This window comes from Miscanthus floridulus, chromosome 8 (genome assembly GCF_019320115.1).
Source record: "Miscanthus floridulus cultivar M001 chromosome 8, ASM1932011v1, whole genome shotgun sequence".
In the NCBI taxonomy this organism is placed as follows: domain Eukaryota; kingdom Viridiplantae; phylum Streptophyta; class Magnoliopsida; order Poales; family Poaceae; genus Miscanthus; species Miscanthus floridulus.
The window spans coordinates 208,591,069-208,608,754 of NC_089587.1; positions in this window are offsets into that span (position 1 = coordinate 208,591,069).

Genomic DNA, 17,686 nt, shown 5'->3' on the forward strand with positions numbered 1-17,686 from the left:
GGTTAGTCTTGCGAAATATAGAAGATCATATAGCTATGTTTCATTTCTGAGATCATAACAACACAATAATACCCAAAACAAATGAGCAGACCATCATAGTTTGAAACCTGTACTTATGAACTGGTATAATCAAGGAGGGCGCGGCAAAGCCGCGCCTGTGTTTCTAGTGTGCAATCTGATTCTGGGTAGCTTTTCCTTGCCCGTGGATTGTGCGTGATGACAGATTAGCAGTCATGCGACCAAACAAAGCAGTGAACGACGTCGTTGGTGACAGGTTGCTTTGCGTGCGCTAGTTTCTGACTTGGACAATGGAATGGTTCTTCCAATAATTGCTGCCACAAAGTAACACCACACCACTACTAGTAGAACCTCGTAGCCTTTCTCATAGAAGAACTGTGTATGTACGGTTATGTATATTCACAAAAGCTATGAGCTGATTCCGGAAATTTAATTTGGCAGTGCTGACAGTAAAACAAATCCCCAATTTCTCCGTGCTATATATATGGAAAAATTTTCCTACTCCCTGCTCTTAATTACACACTGACACACACATATACACCCGTGGAACGTTAGCGGGTTTAAAAAACAAACCCGTTAATCCGATATATATAGAAAGATCCACAAGCATCTCGGGCCGGAGCCCCACCCGACGCATCTCGCAGTCACCGCCGTCCTCTTCCCTTCCTCCTCTCTTCCACGGCCCTGTCGGAGATGTGAGCGCCGCCATCGTCCAGCGGGCACGCCGGGCTACGCGAGCCCACCGGTGTCCGAGCTCCGTCCCCGCCGAGCAGTTCCGTGCTGAAGTCCAAACCGTGACGGCGGCGGCCCCGACCCTCCTGGTTGCGTCGACGGCCCTCCCCGCACGCACGGCACTGCAAGCCCGTGCGGTAAGCGTCCCTGGCAGCGACGGCGGCCCGACCCGCACGGCGCCCCACGATAGCGTCCAGATCCAGGTCAGTTGATCCGGCGGCACTCCCCAGGCCTTGTGGATCCGGCGGCGCTCGCTCCACAACCGCGATCGGCGACGGTTGAGGAGCCTGCATCTGGCCGGCGCTGGCGCCTGTCTCCCACGGTGCCTCTCTCGATCCAGATCCAGGCATTGGTTATCCTTTTCTTTTCTCACTATGCCTCCTTGAACAGATGCCTCATTTTTTGATTCTTGAGTCCTCGCATCTGATGGATTCAGATTCTATTTGGATTTTTAAGCATTGATTTTTTTTTCCACCATAGGTTTCAGATCGGACTTCAACGTGAGACTACCGATCATCAGAGTTTCCGTCCACGTGAAGCTGCTCCAATCGGCATCCGCTGCCCGCCGTCGTCGTGGGATTTGATTCATGCAATCCTGCCTACATGAGTTGTTGCTCCACCGGCGGCTCCACGCGGGATACGGTGCAGGCATAGGCAGTGAAGGCTGATTCAATTATCTATGAATTTTTAGTACTGACGATTTGATTTTGGCATGTGCGTATTACATCGGTGTAATTTTGTTGAGAAAAGTATATACGCGTACTCTCTTATCACAAAAGTATGCACATATATTTTTTCTCAAAATAAGTATGAATACATACTCTCATTGTTTTGTATATCTCCATACATGAATGTATGCACATACTCCGATCGTGTGGTTTAGTATGCACTTGTAGTATCTAAATCTTTGCGTATGTTTGCAAGTATGTATAAATACTCTAATCCAAAAAGTATGTACACATACTCCATTCTTCTAAAAAAGTATGTAAAGATACTCAATTCCAAAAAGTATGTATAAATACTCTATCCTAAAAATTATGTACAGATACTCCATTTTAAAAAGTACTATATATAAATACTATATTTTAAAGGGAGTACATGTACTCCAATCTGTTGTACTGATATTTTCTCGTTGGTGGCATTCAAATGTACTATGCATGCATGGAGCCATCTCCCCTATTGGGTTTCTGATGTACTCGCTAGGAGGAGGGAGTAGTTACTCTCGGGAGTATAGAAAACTCACCCTATATATGGAAAAATTTTCCTACTCCCTGGGAGTAGTTACTCCCTGCTCTTAATTACACACTGAAACACACATATACACCCGTGGAACGTTAGCGGGTTTAAAAAACAGACCCGTTAATCTATATGTATAAATACTATATTTTAAAGGGAGTACACGTACTCCAATCTGCTATACCGATATTTTCTCGTTGGTGGCATTCAAATGTGCCATGTATGGAGCCGTCTTCCCTATTGGGTTTCTGATGTACCCGCTAGGAGGAGGGAGTAGTTACTCTCGGGAGTATATATATATATATATATATATATATATATATATATATATATATATATATATATATATATATATATATATATATATATATATATATATATATATATATATATCCTACAACTAAAAAGACTAAAAGTAAGACTATTTTTTTGTGCGACTTTTTTTTTGGGTCGCTTCTCCCTTTCGGCCATGAGATACCCCGCGCGATAGAAAAAGAAACGGCCATCCTTGTGATCCCCGTCTGCTTTGAAGGAAACAAATCGATCACCTAAGGCCACATGCATAGAAGGAATGTATGCACATACTCCGATCGTGTGGTTTAGTATGCACTTGTAGTATCTAAATCTTTGCGTATGTTTGCAAGTATGTATAAATACTCTAATCCAAAAAGTATGTACACATACTCCATTCTTCTAAAAAAGTATGTACAGATACTCAATTCCAAAAAGTATATATAAATACTCTATCCTAAAAATTATGTACAGATACCCCATTTTAAAAAGTACTATGTATAAATACTATATTTTAAAGGGAGTACATGTACTCCAATCTGCTGTACCGATATTTTCTCGTTGGTGGCATTCAAATGTACCATGCATGGAGCCATCTTCCCTATTGGGTTTCTGATGTACCCGCTAGGAGGAGGCAGTAGTTACTCCCGGGAGTATAGAAAACTCACCCTATATATGGAAAAATTTTCCTACTCCCTAGGAGTAGTTACTCCCTGCTCTTAATTACACACTGAAACACACATATACACCCGTGGAATGTTAGCGGGTTTAAAAAATAGACCCGTTAATCTATATGTATAAATACTTAAATACTATATTTTAAAGGGAGTACACGTACTCCAATCTGTTGTACCGATATTTTCTCGTTGGTGGCATTCAAATGTGCCATGTATGGAGCCGTCTTCCCTATTGGGTTTTTTATGTACCCGCTAGGAGAAGGGAGTAGTTACTCCCGGGAGTATAGAAAACTCACCATATATATATATCCTACAACTAAAAGGACTAAAAGTAAGACTATTTTTTTGTGCGACTTTTTTTTTGGGTCGCTCCTCCCTTCCGGCCATGCGATACCCCGCGCGATAGAAAAAGAAATTGCCATCCCTACGATCCCCACCTGCTTTAAAGGAAACAAATCGATCACCTGAGACCACATGCATGGAAGGAAACAATAATCATGCATGAAAGGAAATAATTGACAAAGATCAAGCAAGACTCCTCCCTTCCGGCCATGCGATACCTCGCGTGAAAGAAAAAGAAACTGTCATCAGTGCGATCCCCGCCTGCTTTGAAGGAAATAATTCGATCACCTGATACCACATGCATGGAAGGAAACAATAATCATACATGGAAGGAAACAATTAGCAAAGATCAAGCAAGACGACTCAATGAGGTTGGCCCTTAATTTTAGTGTTTTCAGCATGCAGACCTGAAATTAAAAAGTGTCTGCTCCTTAAGAACATCTGTGGCAGAACCGCCTAATTCAATGCCTCACAGGAGTGCTTGTCTTCCATTAGACACTAAGCACTCGAGGGAGAACACTAAATTACTCGATTCCGTCGGGCACACCCCAGGGGAGAACCCGAAAATCCACATTTTTGCCATCAGGATCACAAATGAGAGAATAAAGCTTGCATCATTCTTAACCATTTCTTACATCACTTTACATGTACATTAGAGTATAACATTTATTATTATAACAGCGGAATGTAATCGTATTATCAGAGTTATGAACAATTTAATATACAGCGGAATATAAACATGTGATCAGAATTATAGCGGAAATAAACATCTATTAATGGCATGATGAAGTATTAATATATAGCCTACGGCAACAGATTATGAAACTTTCATTTATAAAAGTATTTGGTGAGAGTCATAAATAACAACTACGATCGCAGCGTAAAGAAAATCCTCTCTGAGCCCATCAGGAGGACTCCACACACAAAGGTCAGCTCAAGCGTCCACCTGTTACCTGCAACAGGGGGAATAAAACCCTGAGTACTTAATTGTACTCAGCAAGACTTACCCGACAGGAGAAAAGAAAAGACTCCAAGGATATGCAAGGCTATCTGATTTGTGGGTTGCATTTGCAGAAACATTACTAAGCGTGTGTCCTTATATTGGATTTTTAATAATAGCCGCATTGGTTCATTAACTAACCATTCTATGTAAGCACCTGTGCTACTTTCAAGCAGGTGGTAAGCAATCAGATTTTCTTTATCCATCTTCCATCTTTTAGTTCTTACTATGATGCTAAACCGTAGACAAGCCATACCGGATAGCCCGGCGATTTGCAAATCAATACCCCCAGCTGGGTACCCCGAAAACACACGCCCCGCTTGTACCCTAGACACAAGCAGGACCAACCCATCACTTTCCTGTCCTGGGTGTCCAGGTTCCCGTCCAAACTAGGACTACAAGCCCCCGCCTCTGAGTCCCGGACTCAGTGCGGTGTAAGGACCTCCTCCACCAAAAACAAACACTGACAGTCGGTCCGGAAAGAGCCAGATCCGCGACAAGAGAGCAACAAGTCTTCCAAGCGCCCATACACAAGTATGTGCTTGGGATAATAAGTCTGTGACCTACCTAGAGTCATATGCACGATCGGTCCTTAATCGACCAGACAGGAAGAAACGGTGTAACCAAGCTATGACCCACCTCCGTGGTGGCACAACTTCTTACACCCACCAATACCCAAACCATATCCCTGTCCGGTCACTATTTTCCTTTCCACCATTTTATATATTCCAGGTGATAATCATATAGTAACATATTTCCTAAATCTCGCGAGTGACGGCAATCACTCGACTTCTACCGGAGTCCTGTAGCATAGCAATCTACACGATCCGATCATACTAGTAAGACTCATAGGATAAAGATATATATATGTAAGTGGGTTTCATTCAACTCCTTAAAACTTAATGTACAAATATTATTTAAACTGCAGAAAGTAGGGGTTATGCACCGGGGCTTGTCTGGGTAAAATATAAGTAGAAGTTAGCTTTCCATCATGGCGACATGATCTCCAAAGGCACCATTTCTCCAGCAACTCCCGATGATTCCGTGATCCATCGACGTCCCTATCATAATATGCAGTGTAATGAAATGCAAGGGTATGATCAACTGATTGCAATCGTGACTCATATAAATACGCTCTACGTATCTCAAGTGAACGAGCTAGTTCTAACGACGACCGTACTTAGGCTACATATCCATGTTGTCGCATAAGACGTTATTTCTCAACAATTCTTTTAGTTGTATAAACCAACGGTGTTTCTTTATTTCTCCCTATCGATTTAATCATTATTCGAAATAAGACATCATTATCTATTTAGCAACTAATTATTTTGGAGCTACAAAATTATAGTGAGCAGCTAATATTGCTAGGAACCTACTGTAAAGATTTTAGATCCAACGCTATTACCAATTTACCACGAAAATCTCTACAAGTTTATATTTTACAACATTAAGTGTCTTAAATTAATTATATAGCTTCTAAGAATATTATCCAACTATGTAAACAAATTATACTAGCCGGTAGATCATGATTTTAGGAGACTAACAAAACTGGTTTCACCATTTTTAGATCCCTATTCTATTTTATATTTATTTTACAAGTTAACTAGAAACATATATTAGCAAAACATTAGAAACTGGAAGGCCGGCGGCCACGTTCTATCAGCCCAGCAGCGCAAGAGCAACCCCGGCACTACAGTCCTTGGTAGGCCGGCCCAACGCGCGTACAGTGGCAAACCGACCCAGCAAGCCTACGCCAGTAGCGTCGGCGGCCCAGGCGGCAACTCAGACCGGCCCCAGGCACGGGAGCGGCGTACGGCCCAGCAGCGCGGCGCCAGGCCTAGGGGCAGGGGGCGCGGGCAAAAGCCCACCAACCAGCCCATGCGGCCAAGGCATACCGGCCCAGCGCTGGAGACCGGCCCGCGCGAGCAGCCTGGCCAAAGGCCCAGGCGGGGCGTGGTCAGCGGCGACCGACCGGCCCAACGCGCGGCATGCCCTAAACTTGTTAAGCAATTTGCAAAAAGGGGCCTGTGTTTCTTTCGATTTAGTGTTCTACTGTTTACGGGAGTCACGTACTTAGCACTAAGATCCCTGTACAGACTTTTCTCCTTCACTTCTTACCCTTCTCCCCTCTTCAGCGAAACAGAGGAGCAGAGTAATGGGCGTAGAAGCCTCACCGATGGCCGGGTCTGGCAGGGGAGGACGCCATGGCGATGCCAGGACGGCCGGCCCCCAGTGTGGGTCCCTCCGTGACCCCAAGGAGTTCGCGGCACAGCCGGAGGCGGTGCCAAGCGTTGGAACCACGCACCGCGGTGGCCGTAGAGCGGAGCAGGGGAGCGCCGGGGTGATTTCGATTCCGGCGGGGAGGTCACCGGAGGAGATGCGGCGCGGGGCTCGTCGTGGCTGCTTTCGGTGGTGGCGGCGTTCGGGTCGCGACAGGCGAGGCGGCTCGGGCGCGCAGGCACGGAAGGAGCGGCGAAGGGGCAGCCGGCTCAGATGCGACCGCAAGGACGCGGTGTGGGACCACGCGGAAGAAGCAGCAGGGGCAGAGCTAGACCGGGGATGCGCGCGCGCGGTGGCCGAGCGGCGAGAGCGCGACCATAGAGACTTGGCGAGGAGAGGCGGAACAACGGCGCTGATGGAGCGTTGAGGGGCCGCCAATCCAGCGTGGAGTGGTGCGCGGCCATGGCCGGCACGGGCACTGGGGAACCGAGCAACCACGGCACGGTAGCCGACGTGCTGGGCCTAGTGGCTCGGGCGTCCCGGAGACGGAGGTCCGGCGTGGAAATGTGACACGGCTGCGTTGGTGCATAGAGCGCGTGCACGCGAGGAGCAGCGATGCGGCCAAGGAAATTTGCGCGAGGCCGCGACGAAGAATGGGAAGACGACGAACCGCAGTGGTGCGGGTCCGGGGCGGTGGAGGTAACCACGGCAGCACGGAGGAGCGAGGATGAGCAAAGAGGGAGGCGCAGCAACGAACAACGACGACGAGGCTTCGGCTTAAGCAAGAAGACAGCAGGCAGGCGTATTCAAGAAGCCGAGGGAAAGAAATAAAAGCAGCAGCGTCGGTAGCAGCGCGAAAGAAAAACAAGGGCAAGGCCTGAGCGAGTGCAAACGAACACGTGGTCCGGTCACGCGTGGGCTGCCGGGGAAGAAAAGGAAAAGACGACGGGTGACAGTGACAGCCGTGTGACAAGGCACGCAGGCACGGCAGCAGCAATAGAAAATTGAAGGAAAATAGCGTGAAGACTTGGCTTGGCTTGCTTGTGCTGAAAAGTGCATTGATTGCTGCTGCTCCCATTCAAATTTCGGACAAGACCAAGATTAGACATGTGTAGACAAGGTTGCAGAGGAGCAGATCAACTAACACGGTTATATGTTCATTGATTAAGAGTTACTGTCGTAACATGTGTATATATATATATATATATATATATATATATATATATATATATATATATATATATATATAACAGTTTGTTATTTTACACAAATTGTAACGTCCAGGCATAGCAAAATTTCTGCAAACTCGCATTTAAATTGATTCAAAAGCTATATATGTATGTATATCGTTCTATTTATGAATGGGTTTTATTTTATTTATAAATGTTGCTTTTCATGCTTAATCTAATAGAACGAACCGTTTGCTATCGATTGGTTCGAATTGTCGTTCGACATTCCTAATTATTTCTATGCCCGGTGTTATTTAACTTGAGCGTTTACTTGAGTCCGCGAAACTAAGTCACACAGGATTCGCGTATCGCGTCGAATACGTTTTAAATAAAAAATCCGAGAAACTCGTTTTGAAAACTTTACTGAGGCCTAAATCGCGGTGCTAAAAAGGATCGTAACGCCGGGGTGTTACAACATTAGTGGTGCCAAATAAAAGATGTGTAGGTTATACATGGTGAGACTGGTGAACCTTCTGCAATTTCCTAAATGAATATTCTCATCATTCGTATATAGGTCCATTCCTCTGCGTTTCTTCGTGCTTCAATTAGCATATAATATGAAAGTATTGTTATGTTCATCACGACTTCCAGTTGATTACTCCCATTAGCATATACTTCCTCTGCCCCAAAATATAAGTCGTTATGGGATGTGTGCAGGTCAAACTTTCTTAACTTTGACTAGATTTATAAAAAATACGTGCAACATTTGACAATCAATTGGTCGACTCCTGATGCCACATGCATGTAAAAAATACATGTATTATAATTGGTCGTAGTTAAAAAAAAGTTGTGTTCTCGGGAAGCGAGAATGAATTCTATTTTAGGACAGAGGGAGTATATGAAAGCAGTGTTGAAAATATTTTAACAATCAAGTTCGTCTCAGTCTGATTGCTAAGCTTAAATATCATAATTGCATAAAAAATTTTGACTCTCGTGGACACCCTTATGGATCAGTGCAAAGCATCCCAATCATACAGCATACACAAATGGCAACCTTAAAGACCATCTTAGACGTTCTGGCATTAGAGTATATACGTGCAGACATATAGGCATGGTAGTGCAAGTGAGCAACCAGCAGAAGTCGAGAGTTATGGGGTGTTTGGATCCTAGAACTAAACTTTAGTCCCTGTCACATTGAATTTTTAGATATCAATTAGTAGGACTAAACATGAGCTAATTATAAAACTAATTATATAAGTAGTAACTAATTCGCTTGTCAGCGCCGTGTACAGGATGGTATGGAGATGTGGTGGAACTTATTCGTGGATTTGTTGGCGCACGAAAGAAATGGATATCGGAAATCTCTTCCTGTCGGTATAAAAATGATCTTAGCCGCATCATGGAAAGATCTACACAGTAGAGGTTGTGAGCCTGCGACGCCATGCTCTCTATAACTGTGTAAATTTTACGAACTTAGCTTTTTGGATTAAATGTCACTTTAACGTCGGTCATATACTTTTACAGTATTTTATCTGTTCGCTTGTCTGAATTCCGGAGGAATCTGAATGGTTCAGAGGAATGTTAGAGGAATTTATGAGAGAAAAACACTGTTCCGGATGAAAAAATAAGCGGATCAAGTCAGGTTTAAAGGCACGTGAACGGGGCCATTGTTATCTTATCGTGCGATCCGTGTGTTTTTAGTACAAAAGTTTAGCTGTCCCATAGCAACGCATGGGCACGAACCTATTTACATATATACTCGAACCTGTGTGTACATGATTATATGGAGATACAGTGGAACTTATTCATGAATTTATTGGCGCATGAAAGAAATGGATATCGTAAAATTCTTTCTGTCGATATAAAATATTATCTTAACAGTATCACGAAAAAGTCTATACAGTAGAGTTTGTGAGCCTGCAACGTCGCGCTCTCCGTGACTATGTTAATTTCACGAACTTTGCTTTTTGAATTAAATGTCACTTTGATATCAATATTTAATTTAACAGTATTGTTATCTTATCGTGCGATCCGTATGTTTTTAGTACAAAAAATTTAGTTATCCCGTAGCAACGCACGTGCACACTACCTAGTATATATATATGGAAAATTATTTTCTACTTCAGGGAATAGTTACTCCCATATGTATATCTTTAGATTTAAAGTATATATACCCCAACAAAATATATAATCATACTAAACCATCGTCGTGTGTATGCCGTATGTAAGTATACATTATATTTATATGCTATTGGGATTGTCCCCGTCACGGAGATCAGAAAGAACGGGCACCGTACCCACCGGCTCAGCGCATCTACTATATGACTACTCTCCTGTTAGTTTTTAAAAATTTTCACCTCAAACTGTCACATTGAATCTTGCAGCATATGCACGGAGTACTAAATATAGATGAAAAAAAATTAATTACACAGTTGAGTGAGAAATCGTGAGACGAAATTTTCAAACCTAATTAGTCCATAATTAGACACTAATTGATAAATACAAACAGAAGTGCTACAGTAACTACAGCTAAAAATTTTCGCGAACTAAATGCGCCCTAAGTTTCAGTTTACTCGATCAAACCTGCAAATGACGCCCATTTCCCGTCCGTGCAAATGAATGGATCGATCCGCGTCTGTCTCACCAGTCGCGTCTTTCAGTTGCAATTTGCCACTGGAAAAGCGATGCACGGAAAGTCCGGAAGCCGGACAGCTCGGCCGCTGGATGTCTGCTTCGTCATCAGCATCCAAGCAACTGGTACCGAGGCCCTGTTTGGTTGGGCTTTTGGCTTTGGTTTTTGTCTCAAAAGCCAAAAGCTCAACCAAAGGGGTTATTTTTGGAGGCTGCTTTTTCAGAAGCAGCTGTTTTTCTGTAGTTCATTTTTGAAAGCTGATTTGACCCTGTTTTTAGCTTTTGGCTTTCTGCTTTTCGAAATTGGTGGAATAAAAAGTTCTTCCATAGTTGTTTCAAGAGAGATAAAGATAGAAGGTATATTTTATACTTTTTTAACCAAACAGCTTTCAGCTTTTCTACAGCTCACAGCCCACAGCAGCTTTCCCACAGCTCACAGCCCACAGCAGCTTTTTCCCACAGCCACAGCTCAACCAAACACACCCTGAGACTGTCTCCAACGATGAGAGCGCAAACATGAGACCTATTTCGGATTTGAGTCATGTATAGGAAAAAAAGTCACGGACCCAAATCCCTCGTTCTCCAACAACGAACCCAAAACAAGACTCGTCGTTTCCTCCGTCCGTCTGGTGTCGCTTGCTCCTCCGTCTTCGTCTTCCCGCGGCCGGCCACCGAGTTGCGAGCTCTGGCACGAGATCCGGCGAGGCGCGTGGCCCCTTCGCGCGGACGAGCCCCTCCACTGAAGAACAGCGATGCTGCAAAGAAATAATAGAAAAGACAACGCACGAACCGAAGACAAAGAATGGCGGACACAAAATCAACCAAAAATCAGTCAAATCACAATGATTTGTTCCCAAACTTTGCACAGGCCATCACAAGGAAGTTGTCGAGCTACTCCTACAAGATCATGGCTCAAACCAACCTCAATCTCTGGAAAAAACAGATCATGGCCAAGAACACGAAAAAGTCCCAAAAAACAAAATTCAAAATTCAAGCCGAATTTGTGAGGGACTTAGAGGGGGATCATATCAAAGATGCTCCCTAAGGTCCTAGCAACATTTCTCCTCAACCAATTCCATGAGATTCGGGCTCAAACACGAAGAACAAAAAATCCCCCAAAAAAGGCTCCGAAAATAGGAAGAAAAAACGCACAGGAATTAAAGATTTAGCACGAACCAAAGGCTAGGAAGATCAAAGATTTAGCACGCACGAAGATCAAAGATTTAGCACGCACGGGAATCAAAGATTCGCATGGCAAGCAAAGCACAGCAGCAGCACGCACGGGAATCAAAGATTCGCATGGCAAGCAAAGCACAGCAGCAGCTCTCCAGCCTCTCTTGTCCTAACCAAAGGACAGCTCGAGACTGCACTGCACACCGGCAGCAGCAGCGACGCGACGAGCCAAGGTGAGAGCAGACCAGAGCAGAGTGGTCGATTGAGATGAAGAGCCGGAGGCAGAGCAGCGGGGGCAGTTCGGCCGCGTGCGCCGTGGGGGAGACGAACACGCACACGCACAGCAACGGTGGCGGCGGCGGGGGATGCAAGCTGGAGAGGAAGGACGTGGAGAAGAACCGGAGGCCGCACATGAGGAGCTCTCTCCCCTGCGCGGTCGCGCCGGACTTCCGCTGCCGCCTTGCCTCCTTCACGCCGTCACGTCGTAGAGATATGGGTCGAGGAGAGAGGAGGACGCTTTTTTGGGTTCGCTTTGCCCCGGTAGCCAAAATGCGTCGCGCGGATGGGTCAGCTGTTGGAGCGGGTATTTGACAAGCAAAAGCACTGTATGAGACTTATTTTTGGGTATGAGTATCGCCGTTGGAGTCAGTCTGAAACGACTGAATATGACTATGAAGAATATTACGAGCCATGCGAAAAGGAAGGAAAAAGAAAAGGAAAACTCCAGCTGCGGCGGGTAGTCAGACCCCAAGCCTTAACGCGAAAGCAAGAGAAATGTAGCCGAAACAGCATATGCCTGTCAACTAGTAGCAGGGAAGAGAATACTCCCACAACAACACCGAGCCGGACTCGAGAGTAGCTACGCGAAACTGGACGGGCTCCTTGACCGACCGGAGGATGGGGATGGGCGGTCTCGATCGCGAGAGAACAGGTGAATCTTGGGAAAAACTTTGGGTTAGCCTTGTTTAGTTCGCGAAAATTTTTTCCAAAAAATGCTACAGTATCCATTATATTGAATCTTGCGATACGTGTATGGAACATTAAATGTAGATAAAAAAACTAATTGTACAATTTGGTTGAAAATTACGAGGTGAACATTTTGAGCCTAATTAGTCCATGATTGAATACTAATTGTCAAATAAAAACGAAAGTGCTACATTAGCCAAATTTCTAACTTTTCATGGACTAAACAAGGACAGGTTGGGTCGTTTTAACTGGCAGAGACAGACGGACAGCGACCGCGTCTGTAGGAAGGAAGGACTTCAAGGTAGTGTTTAGTTGACGAAATTTTTTGAGAAATGGTACTGTAACACTTTCGTTGTTATTTGACAATTAGTGTCCAATCATAGTCTAATTAGGCTTAAAAGATTCGTCTCGTGAATTTCGTCTAAACTGTGTAATTAGTTTTATTTTTTATTTATATTTAATGCTTCATGCATGCGTCAAAAAATTCGATGTGACGAAAAATCTTAAAAAATTTTATAAATTTTTGATAACTAAACACTGCCCAAGTCTCCAACGCGTCGCGACACCGACGTTCACACGGAAAGAACAACAAAACGGAGGAAACAAACGAAGCCAGATCAAATCAAACCGAAGCAGCTAGCTCTACCATTCATGTGACAGATGCCCTGGTTTAAGAAGACGGCGTGTCATGACAGGCGGCGGGGCGATCAGTAGAACGTTGCCGCGTAGGTGTGGAGCGTGCCCAGGAACAGGAACGTTCTTCGTTTCTTCCCGTCGCGTGTCCCCTTGCGCTGTTTGGAATTTTGGACCAGGAAAACGAAGGGTTGGGGGTGGGGTTCGCGCCGGGGCCATCCAGGAACAGGAGAGCGTGTGCCGTGTTTTGCTGGTCTCGTGGCACTCGTGCAAGCTATTGACTGCTTCCAATGTGTCGGGTGCGCTGCAAGTCCTCGTGCTTGCGTGCGCTCGATTCGAGCGTCCACGAATTTTTGTGAACGAAGAATATTATACTGTGCATACTTGTGAGCGCCAAGAGTTCGTCGCCGGAGAGGGAGGGAAGGATTTTTTTTTTTTTGACAATAGGGAGGGAAGGAATTGTTTAGCTTTTTTCTTTGCCTCCTGCTAATCAGCCAAAGTATTTGGATTTGGTTTACGTATCAGGGCGCGTTTAGATGTAAAAAAATTTAGGTTTTGGCTACTGTAGTACTTTCGTTTGTATTTGACAATTAGTGTCTAATTATGGACTAATTAAGTTTGAAAGTTTTGTCTCGCGATTTCTCGTCCAACTGTGCAATTAGTTTTTTTTCGTCTACATTTAGTACTTCATACATATGCCGCAAGATTCGATGTGACAAGTACTGTGCAAAAATTTTTGAAACTACACATGCCCTTAGATTCGCTGGGTCTGGGTGGCTAGTTGCCCTGTGCAGAGGGGCCTTCAGAATATGCTACTAGCACCGAGCACCGGAGCGGAGAGCGGTGCTCCTCCTTTGCACCCACCGACACCGTTCGGCGTTCGTCAGCGTGCTTCGTAGTGGCAGCCGGGTAGGGGCCACGAGTCGAGACGTGCTGTCTAGCAGAGCGGCAGTGACATCCGCATGGCGTCATCACCTGGCGAGGGTCACGGCAGTTTTCTGACGGGCTACGAGCCTACGACTACCGGGCCGGCGTCCAGTTCATGCGACGCGCGAACCAATCGGCGCCGGACACGCGAGACCGGCTGGCTCGTCACACGTGTCGCCCAGGCGCGCCACGCGGGCCGCCGCCGGAAGCACGGCGGTATATTTGGCCATGCAGCCCGCGGCCCGCCGACCCGGCCCGTGGCCCGTTGTTTTGGCCCGGCCCGGCCCGAGCCCGGCCCGGCCCGGTGGCCGCCGTGCCCGTGCCGGCCCGGCCCGAGACACCGGGCCGTGCCTGGGCCGCCGGCCTGGCCCGTGGCACGGCACGGGCACGGCCCGGTGCATGATGCGGCTCGGTGGCGGCCCAGTCGGAGAAACGGCCCACGAAGGCAGGCCGCCGGCCCACCCCACGCACCCCTCTCGGCCTCTCCCCTCGTCGTATATAAGCCGTCCGCGTCCGGCCGGCCGCGGCGCATCCCCCTCCCAAACCCTAACCTAATCCTCTTCGGCTCTTCCTCTCCCCCACCGCGGCTCTCTCAGTCTCTCGCTCTCGGCCTCTCGCTCAGTCGCTCCGCTCTCCCATTCTCGATCCAGATCCAGATCCACCGCCGCCGACGCCGACGTTCGTCCGTCCTCCCCATCACCGGTGAGCGGTGACCGCGCCGGCGCTCCTCCCTGGTCCCTGCTTCCCCGCCGTCTCCTCCTCCCTCCTTTTCCTCTACTCTCAGTCCCTCACTCCCCTCTCGGTGAACCATGTGAGTGTTCATGGCAGTCCCTCATCCTCCACCACCTCGCCGTCGATTCTAATCCGTGTCTGTCTGTCTCATCCGCTGCTTGGCTGGCCTCTTCATCACCGGCACCGGGCTCCGGGTACACAGGTTGGACTTCTTCCCTAACCCTAACCCTAGATCTGTCATCTGTTCTTCTTCTTCTCACTTCTTCGTCTTCTTCTCACTTCTTCTTCTTCAGTTCTTCACTTCTTCTTCTTCTCGCCGTCGATTCTAATCCGTGTCTGTCTGTCTCATCCGCTGCTTGGCTGGCCTCTTCATCACCGGCACCAGGCTCCGGGTACACAGGTTGGACTTCTTCCCTAACCCTAACCCTAGATCTGTCATCTGTTCTTCTTCTTCTCACTTCTTTTTCGTCTTCTTCTCACTTCTTCTTCAGTTCTTCACTTCTTCTTGTGTGCAGGTTGGCGCCTGACGCCGCGTCTTCCTCCTCTGGAGTAGACATGGCCAGGCCGCCCAAGCGCCCGTTGAGGGGCGGTGCTGGTGCTGCTGGAGGTCGAGGTCGGGCACGGCTGTCCGGCTCGTCCGCGGGCGGTTCTGGCCTCGCAACGCGGGGGGAGAATCAGCATCCCCTCGGCGACGGCGAGGACCAGGCGCCGTACGCGGATGACCTGCTGGAAGTCGAGGACGACGACGACATACGTGATGATGCAGCCGGTCTATTCGGCATCGACCTCGGTGACGGCAACTAGCCCATCGATGTCGATGGCGACGACGACGATGGTGGAGTTGAGGTATCCACTGACACTCATGGTACCTCCTCTGGTAAGAAAGTTTCTGCTGTTTGGGATTACTTCCATGAGATTAAGGAGAAGGGAATTCGAGTACGTGCCATCTGTAAACATTGTCATGCGCGATACACTGCTAGATCGGCCGCTGGCACTGGCCATTTGAGACGGCACATGAATTCTTGTATGAAAAAACGTGATCAGGCTAGTCTTGTCCAGTCTAAGCTTGCTCTGAATCCTGATGGTTTGAACAATTGGGTATATGATCCTTTGATTGCTCGCACTGAGTTGTGCCGTTTGATTGCTAGGCTAGACCTTCCTTTAGGGATAGGTGAGACTGATGCTTGGGAGGATTACATTAAGCGTGCTCATAATCCTCTGTTCCAAAAGGTTTCTAGGCAAACCACCACTAGAGATATGTCTAAACTGTTTGATGAACAACGTGATATGCTTATGAAATCTGTGTTGCCTACTGCATCTTCTGTTTCTTTGACATCTGATATTTGGTCTGGTAATGCTAAAGAGGATTATATATCTGTGGTTGCTCATTATGTTAATGCTGATTGGGAGTTACAGAAAAAAGTAATTGGTTTAAGGCTGATTGATGTTTCACATTCTGGTGATAACATTGCTGATAGGATTGCTAGTGTGGTTGAGGAGTTTGGTTTGATAGACAAGGTATTTTCTGTGTCTCTAGACAATGCTTCTGCTAATTCTATGGCATATGAGATTTTGCAGCCTATGTTCTTTGGTTATTTGGGTTCTTATCCTGCACCTACCCCCACTGATCCTAACAAGGTGCAGTACTTGCTTGTGCATCAGCGTTGTGCATGCCATATCATCAATCTTATTGTTAAATCTGGCATGAAGAGGTTGAAACCTTATACTGAAGATTTCAGAACTGCAATAAGTTTTTTAAATTCCTCTAATCAAAGAATTGCATTGTTTAAAAACTACTGCAAGGCTCAGGGTCTTAGACCTAGGAAGTTTGGCTTGGACATGGATGTTAGATGGAATTCTACTTTTTTGATGCTCAAACATTTGCTGCCATACAAAGAAGTCTTTGATGTGTTTATTACCTCTAATTATAGTTCTACTTTATTGACTGCACAGCATTGGCATGTTGCTGAACAAATAATGATATTCCTAGAACTCTTCTATAACTCTACTGTTGTGCTGTCTGGGGTTTATTATCCCACAACTCCACTTGTTTTGCACCATATGCTTGACATGGCTGAACATTTGCAAAATGCTGAAAGAGATGCTAATTTTAGAATGATTGCTACTCCTATGAAGCTTAAATTCCTTAAATATTGGGAGAAAATTCCACTCATTTATTCATATGCATTCATTCTTGATCCTAGAGCTAAGATGAAAGGGTTCTTTAATGTGCTTGAATTGCTTGCTAAGGCAACTGGATGCATTTATAGTTCATACTATGCTGATGTAAAAGATGAATTATATAAATTGTTTGGCAATTATGAACAGAAATTTGGTGCAGTGAGGTCTCAGAGGGTTCCAATCCCTTCAGCTCATACTGGTAAGACAAAACAGGCATGGGGAAGGATCTTTGGAGGTCCTGGTGATTCCCCTGTCTCTTCTTCCCCCTCAGCTCATACTCCATCTGTTGTTAGTGAGCTCAAAGCATACTTGGACAGTGACCCTGTCACATGTTATGAGGAATCCTTTGACATACTCCTCTAGTGGCGTGACCACAAGCTAACTTATCCAATCCTGTCTATTATGGCTAGAGATATTATGTCTATCCCTGTGTCTACTGTCTCTTTCGAGTCCTGTTTCAGCTGTACATCCAGGATACTCGAAGATCGGCGGCGGCGCTTGTTGGCTGAGCATGTTGAGATGCTCACCTGCATCAAGGACTGGGAGCAAGGTGCAAGAAGAGAACAGCATACACCTGAGGACCTGGACCTTGAGGAGGCATTCAAGAACCTCTTCCTCGATGAACAAGGCGAAGGCAGCGGCTCCGGCAGTGTCAGCGGCAGCGGCGGTACTGCTGGTGCTGGTGCTGCTGGTGGATAGAAGAAGAAGAAGAGAAGATGAGAGGTAGTCACTCAACATTCAGCTATTCAAGTTCCATT